Source organism: Balaenoptera physalus (genome assembly GCF_965194825.1).
Source record: "Balaenoptera physalus genome assembly, chromosome: 16".
In the NCBI taxonomy this organism is placed as follows: Eukaryota; Metazoa; Chordata; class Mammalia; order Artiodactyla; family Balaenopteridae; genus Balaenoptera; species Balaenoptera physalus.
The window spans coordinates 66852990-66858989 of record NC_138898.1 but is presented as its reverse complement, the minus strand read 5'-3'; the positions used below and the strand labels follow the sequence as shown (position 1 = coordinate 66858989).

Here is a 6000-nt window from a genome sequence, read left to right as displayed (position 1 = left end):
GAATAGACCCCAGCCTTCATGACCTTCCCTGAGTTCCAAACGGCAGATTCGAACAGTTGCTAATCAAGGGAGGAACAGCCAAGAAACCACCTGAGGCAAGATTAAAGGGACCAGAGAAGCTCATCAAGATTAGGAGACGCACTACCTGAGACAAGATTAAGGGAGTGCAAGCCCTGCACACACCCTAATGTTGTCAGCAGCCCCATCCTTGAACTATTGCTATAAAACTCATCAAATCCTCCTGGGTTGAGACACACAATTTTGAGAGGCACGAGCCTGCTGTGTCCCCCTTTTCCTGGCAAAGCAATAAAGCTATTTTTTTCTACTTCACCCAAAACTCTGTCTCCAAGATTCGATTTGGCACCAGTGCACAGAGGCTGAGATTTCAGCATCAGTTTCTGGGGCTGAGTTCCACGTGGACTTGGCAGAAGTAGAGGGAGGGGAAGGGTGTGGGGAGGATATGAGGGGTGTAGAGAGTGGATGGGGGTGCAGTCAGGGTCAGGTGTGACTGTGGAACTATATGCCCAGGATGGTGCAGACATTGGGGAAGCACGTGGAACGGGTCTTGACCAACATTTAGGTTACAGCAACTTTTGTCATATGGCAGCGTGTCCACAGCTCTGCTCACTATCAGCTTCACGAGGGCAGGACCCGGGTTGGGCTCGCTCACCCTGCATCCCCAGCCTCCAGCCCTCCAAGAACCGCAGGCAGGTTTGGGCAGCCTTTCTGTTTTTCCAGCTTCCTACATGCAGATGTAGGCAATAATAATCCACTTCACCCCGTGCCTTGCTCTAACCCCTTCCCATGCACCATCTCGTTTACCACCACCCACCCCCGTGGTTCTCTCCATTTCACAGATCTGGACACTGAGGCCCAGAGAGGTGAAGGAACCCCCCCAGGCTTACACAGGGAGTGGTCGATCTTAACCCCGGCAGGCTGACACCAAGCCGGAGCTCTTCCTCACTTTCTAGCTTCCCTTCCCTGTGGCTAATTCTGCTGGGCAGTGGGTTTTGTGCTTAAAACTGGTGGAGAGTCCTCCCCTGCCCTCCTGTTTGATGCCGGTCTCCCTCCCTAGAACGTAAGGTACCCGAAGGCAGGACTGTCCCGCTCTGATTCATCGCTGTGTTCCCTGGTACCTGCCAAGGGAGGCATTCACGAGCAGAATTCATGAACACATGAAGGGAAAAGTGACTGGACATTTGCTCCTCAAACCAGCTTTCCTGAGAGTCTCACCCCAGCCCCTGATGGCCACCCAGCTGTCCTGAGTCTTGGCTGGTGGCCTTGGGCACGTTGTAACTGCTTCTTCTCAAGCTGCAGATGAGCTGAGTTGTTGAGCCCCTGCAGCACAGGGCTGTCCAGCCAGCACAGAATGGAAAGGTTCATAAGAGCCTCTGCGGCGGCTGGCATGGCCATGAGTCACCTCTAATTGAGCACAGCTCAACAGGGAGTGGGGTGGTGACGCTGCTGGGATTAGAAATGAGAAATAAACACCTGGGCCTGGCTCTCACCCCAGCTCTCAGACTCGAGTCCTGGCGCTCTACCACTTACATGCTGTGTGACCTTGGGCTAGTCACTTCCCCTCTCTGAGCCTCAGTTCCCCATCTGCCACATAGGAGTGATGAGCCCTCCCTCCAGCGGGATAGAGTGTAAGGGAGCACTCCCTGCCTGATGCATCTGGCTCCCACGCCAGCACCTTGCTAAAGTTCTCGCAGCAAGCCGATCCTGTTGCAAAGTCCTGTAGGCCCTTTTCATAAAATTCTTATGGGTGTGTGACCTCTGGGTCAAGTTGAATGCCGCGGCACACACCCTCCTTGACATCGCCTGGTGTTCCTTCTTCCTTCCCAGCTACTCCTACTCAGTCTGTTCCCTTAAACGTTGGTGTGATCAGGGGTCTGAAGCTGGAGGAGCAGTGAGGAGGGAGGTGGGAGAGACACGCAGGGGCTAGATTGAGTAAGGCTTTGAAAACCAGGTCCAAGCCCCAAGACCATGAGGATGGAGGGGGAGGTGCAGGAGAGTTTTAAACTGGGAAGCAACACACCCGGATAGATTTGCACTTTAAGGAGGCCATTTTGGCTTCAAAGTGGTGCACAGGTAGATCAGAGAAAGGCTGGCAGGGAATCTGAGACGTTCTTGGCACGAGAATAACGTGTGAAGGTCCAGGAGAGGTGCCAACAGAGAGCATGGCCAGAAGAACCAAAAACCCAAAGAAGCTTTCTGCGGCCCCAGTTCAAAGAGGGATCCAAGCAAGCAGGGAGGATGAGGCTGAGACAGAGGGAAGGGGGCAGGGCACAACCTTTAAAAGAATGAAGGAGCCACTGAGGATACAACATAAACTGGTTAGAACCAATTAGGCCCAAGATGGCAGAAGATTTGACTTCCAGTGGACCTTGAGCCTCATTGTACGCTGATTACATTAGCGTATGATAAATGACACACCCACAGGCACCATGACAGCTCCAAGGCCAACCATAAAAGGCCAAAAAGTGGGTGGTTGACCAATTCCTGGAAAACCCCGTCCCCTTCCCCCGAAATCGTTGGAATAATCCTCTCACTTATTAGCCTATGAAATTACCCAGCCCATAAAAACTAACCACCCCATATTTTGGGGCCTGTCGCCTTCTGAGGTGGCCCACACTCTGTCTATGGAGTGTGTATCTCCCTAAATAAACAAGTTTTCCCACTTAGTTCTCAGGGCAGAACTACCTGCTTGTATCCCTCACAGGCATCCTATGTGAATAAATCTACTTCTTGCCTATCACTTTGCCTCTTGCTGAATTCCTTCTGCGCGGAGACATAAAGAACCTGAGCTTCAGTAAGTCCTGACACCAGGTGAGTGAGTCTACCTGAAAGACCGTGGGTTTGAGTCCCAGCCCATGGACTCAAGTCCCAATCTGAGTTTTGGCTGGATTCGAATCCCATCTAAGGTGCGATTGGGTTCACGTCCCAATCTGAGACTAGGTGTGTAGTTTCAGGAGCTTCAAGGGAAGAAGGAATAGAAGGTTGTTTGTTAGTGGGAGGGATTTGCTTAAACACTGATGGGGAGAGGAAGGACAATTGAGGCTACAGGAGGGGGCCGGGGGTGGGGGAGAATGAATGGCCATCCCACCACTAACTGCCCATGGCACCTTGGACCACTTCCTCATCTACAGAGTGGAAGTAATAAAGTAAGAAGATAGGGCTAGGGGGTCCCCGGAGGAAGAGAATCAGGCATGGCTTTCTTGACATAAGAACCCATTTTGGCCTAAGCCATTTTGTGATCTAAGCCTGGCCACGATTCTTGCTCTTGAACAGGTCCCACTCATCAATGATCTTAAGGGGACAAAAGAAGACAGGAACAAAGAAAAGGCAGTCAAACAATAGTGCAGTGAAAAAGCGGAGTCCTAGTGCCTCCTCAAGGGCTATACATCACAATCTGATACAGTCCTTGAGTTCTGCAGGAACTAAGGCCCCCACCCAGGTGGAGGATGGAATGATGAGGTTGACCCTCCTGACTTCAGTCAACTAAGGCTTGGACTCTGTCGACCTTGGGCCCAATTCTATGCTGAATTCTCCTCTGCTCAAGCCCCTTCATGAATATGCATGTACCTTTAACTTAAAACCTCCCCAATTTTGCTGTTGGGGAGGCACTACTTTGAGAAAGATCCCTGATGTTCTCCTTGCTTGCTGCAAGTAGTAATAAATCCTTCCTTCTCCTGATCTTTGACTTGGTTGCGTCTGTTGGCTCAACACCCACCAAGAGGCAAACCCAGTTTTCGGGTACCAGTAATAGGATCTGCCTTGTGGGGTTGATGTGAAGAACAGAAAAGAAAATGTGCGTTCATGTTCAGTGGACAGCGATAGGCTTTCAATAAATGTTTCTCCACTTATCATGGTGTCCCCTCCCAACCAACTTCCAAAAGGAGTAAGTCTGGGGGTGTGGGACCCCGAGGCCTGCAAGGTTTCCCAGCTTTGCAGGCAGCCCTGGTGATCTGGGAGCATCTTGATTAATTACTTTCTTCTGCTCCTCTGTGAAAACCTCAATAAATGGTGTGGTTTTTGGCTTTAAAAAATCAATAGGAATGGTAGGACCATAAGTTAGATGTTCCCCAGAGCTCAGTGGGTGTACTAGAGGCAGGATTTTTATGAGGGTTTTGATTTTTTTTGGCTTGTTGGAGCAGTGAGTGACTGCTGTCTAATTGGTCTGAGGTCAGGCCTTCCAGACACATGTTTTCCACCAGGAAGGGAGTGTGGCGGGTCCTTTGCAGCCTGAGTTTTTATTGCAAGAGTGGGAAGAATCTGCATAGCCGGGTTAAATAGTGTCACCCTGAAACCGAGCAGGACCCCATGGGGCTCCTGGGCATGGAAGCCTTTCTGTCTCCCGTTTCTTGTTTGTTGGGAATAGACCCCAGTCTCCATGACCTTCCCTGAGTTCCAAAGGGCAGATTTGAACAGTTGCTAATCAGGGAAGGGAGGGGACGCAGAGACAGGGAAGGAGCAGTGAAGAAACAATAGTGCAGCCTTGGAGAAGGGTCCTGGTTCTGCCTCAAGGGATATACATAAAAATATCTTTGAGCTCTTTACAGAACTAAAACCCCCAATAAATGGAAGATGTTGTCATTCTTTATTCCAGAGAAGACCACCTGAGGCCAGATTAAAGGAACCAGAGAAGCTTATCAAGAGATTACCTGAGACCAGATTAAAGGAGTGCAGGCCCTGCACACACCCTAATTTTATCAGCAACCCTACCCTAAACCATTGCTCTAAAACTCCTTACCAAATTCTCCTGGGTTGGGACACACAGTTTTTGAGGGCAGGAGCCCACAGCATCCCCCTTTGCCTGGCAAAGCAATAAAACTATTCTTTTCTACTTTACCTAAAACTCTCTCTCCGAGATCTGATTCAGCACCAGTGCCTAGAGGCCGAGTTTTCGGCACCACTCCTGCCCCCAAATTCATGTCTACTTGCCATCTCAGAATGTGACCTTATTTGCAAATAGGATCTTTGCAGAAGTTGTTACATAAGAATCAAGATCTGTCATCCCAGATTTAGGGTGGGCCCTAAATCCAATGACTGGTGTCCTTATAAAAAGAGAGGACCAGAGACACAGACAGAGGAGACCACGTGAAGATGGAGGTAGACATTAGAGCAATAAAGGATTGCCAGGGGCCGCCAGGAGCTGGAAGAGGCAAGGAAGTATTCTTCCCTAGAGCCTTCAGAGGGAGCACTGCCCTGAGGATACTGACTTCTAGCCTCCAGAACTGTGAGAGGATCAATTTCTGTTGTTTAAAGTATATGCTGGTTGAGGGAATATGTTATGGAAGCCCTAGGAAGCTCATGCAGCCTGGCTTCATGCTTGGTCTAGGGCGGTGCCCTCTGAGGCCAGATGGTGGCACTGGCAGTGGCCTGAGGGAGCCTCTTCAACTTCCTAAGGGCAGGAAGTGTTGTGTGGGCCGAAGCTTGGACTGAAGCAGAAGCACATCAGTGACAGAGCGGGAGTGGCTGATGGTGCACTGCCCACCAGGAGGGGCCATCAAACTCAGAGGTATTTTGTGTCAACTCCAAAGCTGCTGTGACTAGAGAGACCTTCAGGTTAACTTTAGATTCACAAATATTTTTTTAAAATGTGACCCATTTAAATTAGAACCTTACTTCTAAGAGTTTGTCTTAAGGAAAAATCAGAAATTCAGATGAAGCTTTATCCCCCCGGATGTTTATCCTGACATTACTTATAATACTGAAAAACTAGAAACTGAAAAACTAGCAACAGCTTAATTGTCCAACACTGAGGGACTGGTTAGATAAATTACGGTATATCCACAAGATGGATTACTAGGCAGCCATTGTAAATATTAATGAAGAGTGTTTAATGTTTACAAAGAGCTTTTAATGATGTGGCAGAACGATAGTGATACTATGATAAGTGGAAAAAGAAAACTGTTATAGAATGGTACAATAGGATGCCAATCATGAAAAAAAATTCATAAAAAAAGACAGAGAGGAATATGCCAAAATGTCAGAGTG

At 49.0% G+C, this 6000-nt stretch overlaps 1 protein-coding gene across 3 annotated transcripts in view; it reads right to left on the bottom strand.

Annotated features, from left to right (window-relative positions):
* Window positions 1-6000, bottom strand: part of LOC309645087 (bMERB domain-containing protein 1) — a 199257-nt gene that overhangs the window by 40396 nt on the left and 152861 nt on the right. The window lies entirely within an intron of this gene.